The sequence below is a fragment of the Globicephala melas genome, chromosome 17 (genome assembly GCF_963455315.2).
Source record: "Globicephala melas chromosome 17, mGloMel1.2, whole genome shotgun sequence".
Classification (NCBI taxonomy): Eukaryota; Metazoa; Chordata; class Mammalia; order Artiodactyla; family Delphinidae; genus Globicephala; species Globicephala melas.
Window position 1 is genome coordinate 58,154,724 of NC_083330.1, and position 13,437 is coordinate 58,168,160.

General features: G+C 41.8%; 1 long non-coding RNA gene across 1 annotated transcript; it reads right to left on the minus strand.

The window, feature by feature from the left end:
- Positions 1–733: 733 nt before the first annotated feature.
- LOC115863174 (uncharacterized) lies at positions 734–4,010 on the minus strand. The gene is made up of 3 exons (XR_004043421.2): positions 3,125–4,010; positions 2,037–2,194; positions 734–855 (listed from the first exon to the last, which is right to left on the minus strand). It is a non-coding gene; the product is annotated as an uncharacterized lncRNA (long non-coding RNA).
- Between the last annotated feature and the right edge of the window lie 9,427 nt (positions 4,011–13,437).

Sequence of the window (13,437 nt, forward strand, 5' to 3'; positions counted from 1 at the left end):
ATAAACAGATACAAACTACTATATATAAAATAGATAAACAACAAGGGTATACTATATAGTACAGAGAATTATAGCCATTATTTTGTAATAACCTATAATGGAGTATAATCTGCCAAACACTGAATCACTATGCTATATACTTGAAACTAACATAATATCGTAAATCAACTATAGTTGAATTACACAAATAAATAAAGTATTCATATTTTTTAAAAAGCATGGAATGGAAGGCTGAGCAGTGTAGTGAAATTCCAGCTAGAAAAGGGGCCATACAGGCTGATTAAAGAGAAAGTGATTATAGGAAGAATCACTATAGTTAATATCACATCAAAATCATCTTTAATAACACCAAATAAAAGTCACTAGAGATGATTTCTGCAAAGGTAGAAATTGCAAATCACTTCCCATTGAAGTACCCTCAGTGTTTCCTGCTGAGCCCTCTTCTATGGGTGGTGTGGGGTGAGGCATGTGAAGTAGACATGTATCCCCAGAGCAGGGCTGTCAGCTCCAGAAACCCTTCTGCTCAACTGGGAGGATTGTCAAGACTACCCCTCAAGTCCCAGCCTCCTACACCCATGTTTCCAGAGCCCTGAAGTCACTCTTAATAATCGGAGTGAGATCAGTCAATATCCTCCATGCCCACGTGGATGAAAGTCATGGCACAAGTCACTGAGCCCGACGTGTCTCTACAGATTTGCAGCATCTGGCCCACATCTGGGCGGCTCAGGAGAGCGTCGCTGAGCGCCAGAATGCTCTTCTTCTCGGAGCCGCCTTCTCCAGTCCATAAACTTCCAGTGTCTCCAGCTCTTGCTTCTCTTTGTGGAAACAGATTTCTTTTTCTGTGGCAGCAAGATGCTGAGGAGATTCAGAAAAAAATTCCTTTTCATTTTCAATTAGGACATCACCAACACAGCAGAGGACATGGACTTCACGCCACCAACAATCCATCAGTGCTTCTTCTTAGACAAAGCGGGGTCACCGAGAACAATACCTGCTACCAATTTTTGAGCACTTACGGTGCTCCAAGCACTGCGTATGTATAGGATTTAATCCTCACAGCACCACGTTGAAGCAGGTACTATCATCTCCTCTTTAAAGGTGAAGAAATTAAGACTGGAAGAATGATAATTTGCCAAAGTTCTCGCGGCTTATATATACCAGAGTGAGGATTCGAACCCATGTCTACCTGACTCCACTAGGCTGAAGCCTTCTGGTAGATAATGAAGAAAACTCCTGGACCCCTTGACACCTCTCTCACACACATTCAAACACTGAAATGTAAGGTTAAACCATGTATAGTCTGTAATGGAACTCAGGTGCCTTAAACAACAACTACAGCCTCCAGCGGTCTCATCCAGAAAAGTATTCAGCATATATTTGCTACCTGAAGCTGGGGGTTACAATGAGAGCCAGATTATCTCGAAACAAAGGACTGAGATTTGACTGGAGACGTTCATTTGTAACTGCACTGGCACATTTGCACTTCCGTAAAGCTGATGGCTTCCTCTCATTTATCCACACCTGATGGGAGCCCAACCTTTTGGTCTGTGCAACCGATGAGTCTTCCCATTTGAGTCACTTTTAGTGCTGGAAATCCTTCCAGGTCACCATCAGGAATCTCAACCCTAATCCTACTGGCAGTACAGAACGGCAGATAAGAATGAATGATTTGGTGGAGAACAGACTTGGGTTCAAATCCCAGCTGGGTCACTGATTAGACATACCCCTGTGGGTAAGTCACAGCTTTCCACACCTCAGTTTTCCCATTTGTGAAACGAGGATAGCAAAACTTCACAGGGTTGTAACAAGATCAATGAGGTAATGTGCGTAAATCTCTTCACACAGTGGCACATAGTAAGCGGTCAACAAATGCTAATATTAGTGCTATTACCACATAGCTCAGGACACAAGTGGCAATTAAAGCCAAGGACAAACAACTCAGACCAGGGCAATGAGCCCTTCACCCCCTGTGAACCTCCAGAGAGATCTTAGCAGAAACCGAGCTGAAGCTGGGCAGCACAGAGAGGAAAGCTCACCGTCAGCACATCTGAAATGTTTCCAGACATTCCCCAGGTGGTGTACTCCAACTAGCCATGGCCTGTCACACTGGGCTCTTCTCCTGTCCTGTCCCCCGACTCCATTTCAGTGGTCCCTCCAGGGGGAGCAGACAGAGATGATCCATGAAGATGATTCACTGGGGTGAAAAAAGAAAATATTATGACTTCCATTTATATTTTTATGTTTTTTTAAACTTATATTTGATACTATGTATAAAATAGACAACTGAGGGGAACATACTGTATAGCACAGGGAACTCTACTTAATGCACTGTGGTTTCCTAAATAGGAGGGAAATCCAAAAGGGAAGGGATATATGTATATGTATGGCTGATTTATTTTGCTGTGCACTAGAAACTAATGCAACACTGTAAAGCAACTACACTCCAATAAAAATTAATTTTAAAAAATAGTTATAGGGCTTCCCTGGTGGTGCAGTGGTTGGGCGTCCACCTGCCGATGCAGGGGACGTGGGTTTGTGCCCCGGTCCGGGAGGATCCCACATGCCGCGGAGCGGCTGGGCCCATGAGCCATGGCCGCTGGGCCTGCGCGTCCGGAGCCTGTGCTCCGCGACGGGAGAGGCCACACCAGTGAGAGGCCCGCGTACCACACACACACACACAAAATTATATTCACATTTGTACTGAATCCAAAGATACACATATAAATATATTTGGGATACATGCTCATTGTTTTTAACTAATAGGGAGTGAAATCTGAAAAAAAAAATGTGAAGATGAGTGTTCTATCCAGTTCTTAAAGAGATACAAGGTTATAAGGTCAAGTGCCGGGCAGGCATCATTCAGTCCACAAGGGTCAGGTGGGTGAGCACCCCCTCAGCGCTATCAGCTGATCAGTCACTGGTCCTTCCTGATGTGTCACCTTTAGAAGTCAGCACAGAGCCCAAACCCAAATTATCGAGGCAGCTTGCACAGGGCTCTGGACTGGGAGTCAGAATATTTGGATTTGAAACCTGGCTCCGCTCTTAACCCGTGTGACATCACTGGGTAAGTCATTTAACTCTGAGAATCAGTTTCCTCCTCTCTTTCTAGAGGAATAATACATACCTCGAAGGGTTGCTGTGACCTCTGAGTGAGGTGATGTCTATCGAAGGGCTTCAGTGACAGTTGAATCTAATTCATTCATCTCCTGGCAGCTGAGCTGAGAATAGTGATGACTGATGGGCTAACACCAGTTGATGGTCTGCTCTGTGGAAAAGAAGGAGAACTGTTCTGTGTCGTGCCAGATGAGAAGATCAATACAGGGAAGAATTTTTGGAACAGAACTAAAAATCTGCACTGTCTTGCCAAATACTGGATTCCCTACCACAGACATACATGTTCAAGCTGAGGCCCTACGTCCAGAGATTTTGTAAAGCAGCCTCATTCTGAGTGAGAAGTTTGGTGTAGACAACTTTTACTAAAGTTTTATCACTCTAAGCCAAATAAGATGAGAATTCCTTAAAGAGTAACATGATCGCTAGCGATATTAGGCCCTCTGACAGGTCAAGGGGAAAATGATGGGTATTTGGGCTCGGGGGTAGCTTTTGATATACTTGAAACCATACATCTCCTAATTCATCCACACTAGACCTACCTCCCAACAGTCCTTCAAATCCCTGTCATATGAAATAAGTTGTTCAACAATTCACTTAGCCTGGTGTCCAAAACCATTTGATTTATCCCTACTTACAGACGTGTTGTTCTGGAAAGATGCTCAAGAGGAATAGATCACATCAGTGTCAAAACTTTAAACAACTCATTCACAAATATTTTCTCCAGCCCAGACCTTGTCTTTGAGGGCCAGACCCATATGGTCAACCTATACCTTACCATCTAACTTCAATACTTCCTAAAATAAACTCATCATGTTGCCTTTACCCCCACCTTCTAGCTTTTCTTGTCTTGATGAATGATACCACCATCCATCCATTTGTCCCACTCAGAAGCCTAGGGTCATCCGTGCCCCCGCTTACTCCCTCCCTCCCCATATCTTATCATTTTTACATTCTAAATACCTCTTGAATGCATCTACTCCTTTCCCCTCTCTTCCACCACTCACTACTTTAGACCAAGCTTCTGTTACCTGTTGCCTGGACTACTGCAGTAGCCCCCCGTGGTCTTCCTCATCCAGTCTTACCCTCCTCCCATTGCTCACTACTTGGGCTTCCCAATACTCCTAAATCAAAGCTCAAAATGAGCCACAGTGTGCTGTGACGTCTGGCTCTGACTCGGAGCTCAGCCCATCTCCTTCCTGCTCTCCCTCCCTCTTCACTTCAGCCACGTTGACCCTCTTTCTGGTTCTCATACTCTCATGTTGCCATCCATCGCAGGGTCTTTTCTCAACCTTCCCTCTGCCAGGAAGACCCTTCCTTTATATGCCTCCTTAGGTCCTACTCATCCTTCTTAGGGGTCGCTTAAGAAGCATCATCATTTCTTCAAGGAAACCTTCTGTTACCTCTTGGACCATCTCAAACGTGCCTATTTTAGGCTCTTAGGGCAATAATTAGCACTTGTCACAGAAGAAGAGGTATATTGGTGTGTGATTATTCTTATTTCTGTACATTTCCCCCAGTAAACTATAAAATACATGAGGACAAGTACAGTGACATTTTTGCTCACCACTGGGTCCTAGGATGTTGCACAGTGCCTGGGATATAACAGATCCTCAATAAATATCTGGTTAATAACTGAACAAATCAATAATGATGAATGAAACTAAGAATAAATGTTCTATGTGCTTGTGCAAGTCTCTTCATCTCCCCTGCCCTGATTTTAACTCTATGAAATTGGGAGGCAGGAGAAGCAGGTAAGAAATAAACGGGAGAGGGAATTACACAGCACCTAGAATCACCAACGACTCAAATTCTTTTGTTCCAAAATGTGAAATTTCAAAAATTCTAATGGAATCAAAGATCCAAAAAGAAAGTTGTGCTCCTGCCGAGCTCACAAATACATGCTTTTTTTCCCCCCATAAATAGAACAAACAGATGCTATCTGCAAGGCTCACAGCACATCTGTGCAGATAAAGCAGCAGCGCTGGGGTGTCCTGGGAAAGAACTGATTTGCATGTTTGCTCTCTGGCGTGCACAGGCTCACACATTCCTTCCAGAGAGCTCTGAAATGGCCACTTTCAGAGAATCTAGGTTGTGGTTTTGCATGTATTCTTCAAGTTCACCTTCAGTCCCTGTATTTGAGAAATATTCATGTTTAAAAAAAAAAGTTTTAAAGAAAGCTTTGCTGGCTGGAGGGCTTCTTTCCTCCCTGCCACCCTCCCTCTCTCAAGCTCTCACATTTGAGTGTTGTCAAGTTATCATGCTTTAACTAATCAAAACAAAGGTAATATGAGAAACGACTAAAAGTTTTATGCCAAGTATGGAAACTGCCTGAAGAAGATGGTGGCAACAGCCAGTCAAAAGACTCAACTTTCTTTCTGAGAAAATAGGACTTTGATTTACTTACAGTATTTTCTCCTAAGGGTCTCAAAATCTTTTTCTTTCTTTTTAAATATTTAAGAGGTTACCTGGTAAGGAGTTTTCTTAAGTAAGGTGGACAAACTGAGGCCTGTGATGTCCTTTTTTAAAACAGGCAGTAGCTGAAATAAATTGAAAGTGATTTATTAATTCCCACAAGAGAAAATGCTAAAAAAAAAAAAGAGGTGGGAATGGGAATTCTCTGCTCTGGGAGCCCAGGCCGCAGAGCAGCTTAATCTAATTTGCATAGGAGGCCGGGAGTTCCTGGAATTGCACTCCCATGTGGCCCTTACAATCCCACCCCTATTTCCACCACTGACCATGTGCTGCTTTTTTTATGGCAACTGGACATTAAACTTCATAAAAGCAGTAAAGTTCAGCTAATCACTTAGAAAACCAGGCAAATGAATACACTACTCTAAAATGGTGACGTCTTCAAGAACCTTTGGTAGTTACTGAAACAAACAAGGGAATACTGTATCTACTGACACTTATGCCAAAAAAGAAAAAAAGTTCATGTTTCCTACTCAATATATTTTTCTTCGTTCAGACTTCAGACAACTTCGCCCTACCACACCCAGCTACTTGTGACTGGTTCCAAAGAGTGACACCAGCTGATGAAAGACGACATTCTTACAACTCTTTCCCGCCAAAGACTCATGGTGAGATGGCCCTTCTCCAGCAGACTATACACTTCATCATCTGTGTCCGTCCTTCTGTCCCCAGAGAGACAAGCTCCAAGGGGAAATCACCCTTCCGAGGCAGCTCTGGATCAGACCTTGGGAAGTGAAACCAGGGATGTGCAGATCAGCTCGGACTGCTGGCCACCCCCTCAGAAGCTGAGTCACTGACCTGGCCGGTTCATTTAATCACTTGGAAAGTGGTTAGACTGAACAGGACATGTAGTGATTAGTAATTCAGACTGGTCTCAGAGTTTCATGTTTTTCACTTTTAGACTCCAACTGCAGCCTTTCTCTTGGAGTCAACAGGAAGTGAGAATTGCAAGCCAAATTTGACACCACTTGACGTAACCGGGGATGGACTTGGGCCCTTATTTCTCCACCCAATAACACAGAGATTTTGAAAGTGAGTCCTTCTAGTTAAACACATCAAACTAGTACCAGGGGCAGAATAAGGAATTAAGAATTGAAGAAAACCTATTTTGATAACTCAGACTTAACCCCTTCTTCTTATCTGGCTTTCATTGAATAAAAAAGTAAATTAAAAAAAAATTTCTGTCTCAGATATAGATCTGAAGATGGTAAGAACAAAAAGAAATAATATTTATTAAATAAGCTACTCCCCACACTAATTAGAAAATGATTGTGATTGAGGCAAACACAAAATCTACTTTCCCGATTAATTTTTCTCATCATGATGCATTTGTGAAATATCCTAAACTGGGCACAGTAAGGCATGGCCACGTAGTCAAAAGCGAAACAGATAGACTTTTTATGAAACATTTCCTATTTCTGGTTACAGTTACTGTTGTGATGATTGATTCACGTTCAGCCATTTCCAACTACAGTTGTGGTACTAGCAATGAGATTTAAAATTTGATCATTTTACATGGACTGTTTGGTGAAGGAAAGTAATATGTGTATGTCTTTGCACTCACTCCTGTTCTTTCTCTATTTTCTGTCTTTCCTCTCCAATCCATCCCATACCTAGTCCCCAGATTACTTTTCCTAAAATATCACTGCTGTGCATTTATTCACTTGAAATTGGTTGAAACCTGACCACACGTCAGTGGTCACTTAGCTAAAAATTGACAAGAAAAGGTAAACATGATGGTTTTACCCTTGAAATGTTCATAGTCAGTGATAATTCTCTAGTCAAAAGTCCTAGTTCTTTCCGGGACTGTGAGATCCAGTTCAAACTTTAACCTGATAGTTCTGAACTCCTAAGTTTAGGCCTTACCAGAATGATCTTCTCCCAAAGTGCCCACACTCAAGCCCATACCCCTGTCTCTCCACCACATGATCTAAAATGCCCCTTCCTTTACATATCCAAATTCCCTCAGAACCTAACTCACTTACCTGTCACAAGACCGTGTCTGATCATTCAGCCTTTGCCCTTTTCCTAAATTCCAAAAGCCCAGATTATCTTTATCAATTTTCAGCTTAACACTATCCCACATACCCTGTCCTGACCAAAATTCAACTGTAAATACGTAAATACATACATACATTTGAACCTACATATATACATACCTGTACATTAAAGAAAAGAGAGCTGGACTTGGGACATTCATTCTGTAAGGAAAACTGGGGCAAATGCTCCATTGGCATAATAAGGTTGGGATTATCATTTTACAAAAACAGGCAGGGGGAGGGGTTCCAAGCTATGTTATTAGGAGGAATATAAATTTCTCGTGTAACTCAGATGCTCTTTAGAAGAAAATTAATTATTATTACAAGAAGCTTTGTTTATTTCAGACTCTTTAGGAGTCTGAAACAGTAGCTCCCTGATACAGAAGGCTTTGCTCTTTCCCCACTTCCCTCTGCCAGGCTTCAGAGTTTCTCCTTCCTGCTCCCCTCCCTGACCCTCCCACCACTCACACCCCCAGCTCACCCCAAGGAGACACCAAACATTAGCACCTACCCTTTCTTAGAGTCAACAAAGATTGAGTGGAAGGAACAGTCCAGTGCACCTTCCTTTTCTGTAGGGATGATGGGGTATCTATCCTAAGAAAAGAGGACACCAAAATGTGGACGAATAATAGAAGAGGTCTTCTTGGAGCAAAGGAAGGGGAGAGAAGGAGCTTGGGGCATGTCCATGTGGAAAACCCTTGGAATCTAGGCAATATGGTCCCATCTCTTCATGTGGGACAAAGGATTAAGTTGGTTCACCCAGTTCCTGATTCTCCCCTCTCCGCCTCATGATGTATGACTCTGAGGCAGTTAGTTACCTAAACTCTTCAGGAGGAAAAAGAAAAAAAGAAAGAAAGCTCAGTAATCACAAATGTGGAACGAACCATCAGGGGTTATCCCAATACTTCACTGCATATTATAAACTATTGGGAAAGACATTCCTGAGGATGACTAGGAATCTAGGAAATCATAAAGCTGATACCACCCTGCTCCCCAGCCCGACTCCCAGCTTCCACCATCCCCAGCAGATATCCTGAGGGCCCAAGTATACCCAGCACTGAAGGAGCAAAGACCCCCTTTGATTGGGGAAAAAACTAGGACATTAAGAAGAAGACTTCCTTTGACTGCCTTCTTTCTGTGTCTCTCCACTTGACCACGGATGTTTCAATCACATGTTAAGCACTGTTTTCATTTGATGAGTCATCTCCAGTCTTATGAATTACTGTGTCAAAAGAGTTTCTTACAATATGTTCCGAGTAAGTGTCATGTCGGGAAAAAGTGCTCATGGGCAGCTACTCAATTCCAGCTACATTTCTACCTGTGGATCACACAGAAGGCTGGCCTGACCTTGCAATAATTTTAATTTCTTCTTTCTAGGTTCCCCACAGCTTTGAAGCCAACTGCTATTCATCTTGTTTACACAAACCCAAGAGTATCAAGCATGGTGTACATCAATACTTACAGCCTTTGTCATGTATGTCTGCTACAGTCATGTAACGTATGTGCCAAGATTCATTGTGTCCTTAATCACTTTCTTTATCTGTAAAACAAATAGTTTGCAGCAACATGGACGGACCTAGAGATTGTCATACTGAGTGAAGTAAGTCAGACAGAGAAAGACAAATATCATACAATATCACTCATATGTGGAATCTAAAAAGGGTACAATTGAACTTATCTACAAAACAGAAATAGAGTTACAGATGTAGTCAACACACTTATGGTTACCAGGGGGTAAGGTGGGGAGGGACAAATTCGGAGACTGGGATTGACATATACACACTACTATGTATAAAATAGAGAACTAATAAGGACCTACTGTACAGCACGGGGAACTCTATTCAATACTCTGTAATGACCTATATGGGGAAAGAATCTAAAAAAGAGTGGATATATGTATATGTATAACTGATTCACTTCGCTATACACCTGAAACTAACACAACACTGTAAATCAACTATACTCCAATAAAAATTTTAAATTAAAACAAAATTGTAATAACACATACCCACAACCATAGATTTGTAAAGATTAAATGAGTTAGTATGACCTATGTGTGCTTAGACCAGGCATTGGAAAGCTTCTCTGTAAAGGACCCTATAGAAATATTTTTAAGTTTTACAAGTCAGGCAGTCTCTGTCTCAATACTCACCTCTGTCATTGTGGAGCAAAATCAGTCCCAGACAAATGAGCATGGCTGTGTTCAAATAAAACTTTATTTACAAAGAGAGGTGGTAAACTGGATTTGGCCCATAGGCAGGTGGTAAACTTTGATGGCCCCTAGATGAAAGGATAAGTGTTTGATAAATTTGGTATGATCACACTTATTACCTAATCAATGCTGGCAGTTCTTCATGTTCATATTGTGTTTCTCTTTCTTAGTAACATCTGGAATTGAATTCTGGATACCTTAACTTACCTATCATCACCGTGGCCACTGATGCAGAAAGGAAAGGTAGGAGGGTTTTCATCTTGCTTATACGTGCATATCATCTAGTGGTAGAAAAGTGTAATTGCAAGATTTTTTTTTTTGTTTTAATGTCCTGGGCCTTGTTCAAGCACACCCTGGTAAGAGGGTCGCTTCCTCAGTCTGCCCACAGTGGGCATTTACAACTGGACTAAAGGACCAGTCCGATCCACCTGGTTTCAAGGAACTTTCCAACAGGCCTTTGACAGGTGTTCTTATAACTCAGAGTTTGATGTCAACAACCAAAAGTGTTCACTGAGGAGATAAAAAGAAACTATTTAAGAAATAAATATTATTTATTAGTCAATTAACTGTTTATATATGTGTGTTTAATAATACTAACAAATCCTTCAGAGAAACCATACAGTATAGGTATGTGTTTATCTTAAAATTGGCCTTCACTATGAGCCCTTAGCATAAGGTGGTGGCAACTCTTTGAGTCCAGGTCATATTTCTCTTTATATCCTTCATGGATGCTGCCTACTGGCCACACTACCTCCTTCCTGTCTACCTTCTGTGCTGACCCACACTGCATTTGTACTTCCCCAGATCATTGCCAAGAACACTAACTGCTGAGAATTCTCAGTCTTTCTGTAGCTATGCAGAGGTTAGAACTTAAGTAAACAGGATCTTCATAAAAACCACAGTTCTAGAACTCAGGCTCTTCATTATTAATACTTTTTGTGGAGAGCCTCTCCACCAGCATATTCTCTGAAAATAATTTTGATACATGGATGCCTGCAGATTATTATTATTATATATTAACATTGTTTGTTATTATGGTGAAGCAAGTATATCAGAAGACACTTTTTTTTTTTTTTTAGGTAAGAAGTGGATTTATTTCAAGAGAAACACACTCCATAGACAGGGTATGGGCCATCTCAGAAGATGACAGCGGCACCAGGGTATGGGGTTGTCAGTTTTTAGAGGGGTGGGTAATTTCATAGGCTAATGAGTGGGAGGAGTATTCCAGCTATTTTAGGAAGGGGCGGGGATTTCCAGCAATTGGGCCACCGCCCACTTTTTGATCCTTAGGTTTGGCCTTGGAACTAGAAGACACATTTTTTAAAATGTATGCATGTATCAATATTAATAGTGAGAAAAAAGGAAGCTTTCCAGCTCTATATTTCCTTGATGTGTCTCCCTCACTGAATAGAATTCATTTATGGACCTTTGAGGAGTTACTTTATAATAAAAAGAATTCTGACCTCTAACAACTTGATTTTCTTTTCCTCCCCTGGATCAGTAAGACATCATTGGGTTTGTATCCCATAAGCAAGTTCATATCCCCATTCATATCCCATCAGTGACATGAGTGATGGCTGGAGTCTGGGATGCTTTGTCAGCAACAGAGGACGCCTCCTGCTTCCACACCCCACCCCACCCCCAGATGACTCTGTCTGTCCCCCTTCTTCCTGAGATTCATAAGTATCCAGAGTTTCTCAAATGTTCTTTCACCACTACCACCATCACTGCAGCCACCACCTGCCTTCCAGAGCAGCTGGCTGGCCTGGGACCTGCTTCCCCATCTTTTTTCCTGGACTCCCTTCCTGGGTATCTGGGTCCCCTCCCCTTCATTCCTACTGCCTTGACTTAGAAGGATCTCCCTCCTCCGCTTTTGAGGAAATTCGCGACTCCATTCTACATTTCCAAACAAAAATCCCTATTTTGTTTCCCCCAAATCACGAAGCTGACCAGAAAAACTGGATTGAATTGGCCACAGCGCCGTCTGGACTCTCTTTGTGATTTTTGGCTACTCGCTCTTCCCAGTAGTTTACACTGACATGTCAGATTTTCCACAGTGGTCATGTAACATACCCATTCCTCCTTACGCCTACCTTGGGACTCACCCAGCAAAATTTAGGATGCTCTTGGGATCATGTATAAAGAGAGTGCTGGGCGTTAAAATGACATGGACAAAGTTCTTACAAGACCATAATTCTGCCCCTGGTTATGATAGAAATTAGCTGAGTGATCGCTGGACATCAATTGCCTCACAAAACAGGAGGTTGGCTTCAACGTGCAACCAAGTCCCTCTCAGCTCAAATAATCTATCGTTCTGCATGTATCTTTGCTTATTTTTTAAAGAGGACACCTGAGTTCTAATTACAACCCATTGGTCCTCATTTTAGGTAAAGTTGCCAGAAAGGGACTTTGTGATGCCTGGTCCTGTCAACCTTCCATCCTCTGTTACCAGTATCTTGAAACTTTAAAGTTTTTACTGTCATTATTGGGTAAATTCTTCGCTTTGGGCACTGCTTCACATTTCTTCCAGAAATGCCTTTGCCACTGAAGTATCATCCAACGTGGATTTGAAATTGTCCAGTTATAAATCCTGGACCTGCTTCTGGTCACAGTTGTCTTCCCTCCCAATCAAATCCCTCAGGGCCTGGATTTAGCATGGACTTCACTGCCCTTCATCTTAGAAAGGATCTCGGGATCCTTCTGGATACTATGTAGGTTTCCTTCAATTTCAGAATGTCTGTTTCCAAGTTCTACAAGAAAGAGATATTTTTGAATTTTTATTTATGGCCTGTATCCTGCTTATGCCAGCAGATGCATCAAAGATACCGCAACTAAAATAGGATTTTTATAGGAAAACAGAATTGAGGCCTTAATTAATTGCTGACATCATATGTACTCCCTCAGAAAACCAGCTATTCAGAAATGACTCTGCTCCCTTCTGGCATAATTTACCCCCTACTTCTTCATTATTATTAAGGACATATGTACAGAAACAGGATGTGCGCCTTGCTGGACTTCTTCCATGCCAGCCACTCATAGCCCAACTGATGTTATAATCCTTCCTTTTTCACATTACAATTGGTTATTGTGCAAATGAATATGTTCTCCCAGGAACAGATTGTGACTTTACGTGGAGTAAGAACAGGCATTGGAAGCAGATGAACTCTCAGCAAGCCAGGATTGGGACCTCACCCCAAATGCCCTCGATAAGACACAAGGGAAGAAATAAATAAATACAAAGAAAGAAAAAGAACAGAATAAAAGGTGAGGTAAACTATTTTAAACAAATTTGGAGCCAAGTTATTTAAGAGATGTCAGTTATTTTATAGCACATACATAAAGGTTCTGAATTTTCGTTCTCAAGGCAGAAGCTCTAAGGAGGATCCTTGTAGCCTCCGCTTCAATTCTGAGGTCTATTCCTCTACTTTTCCTGTAAATACAACTTGGGTTCCAACACAACAACTACTTTACTACTTTTTGTTCCTACATATATTTCTATACCATTACTTATTTTAATCTGACCACCTGGAATGCCTATTCTCAACCATAAGACATTCCATGCATTCTTCAAGTTCCTTCTCAAATATCATCCTCATCATCATG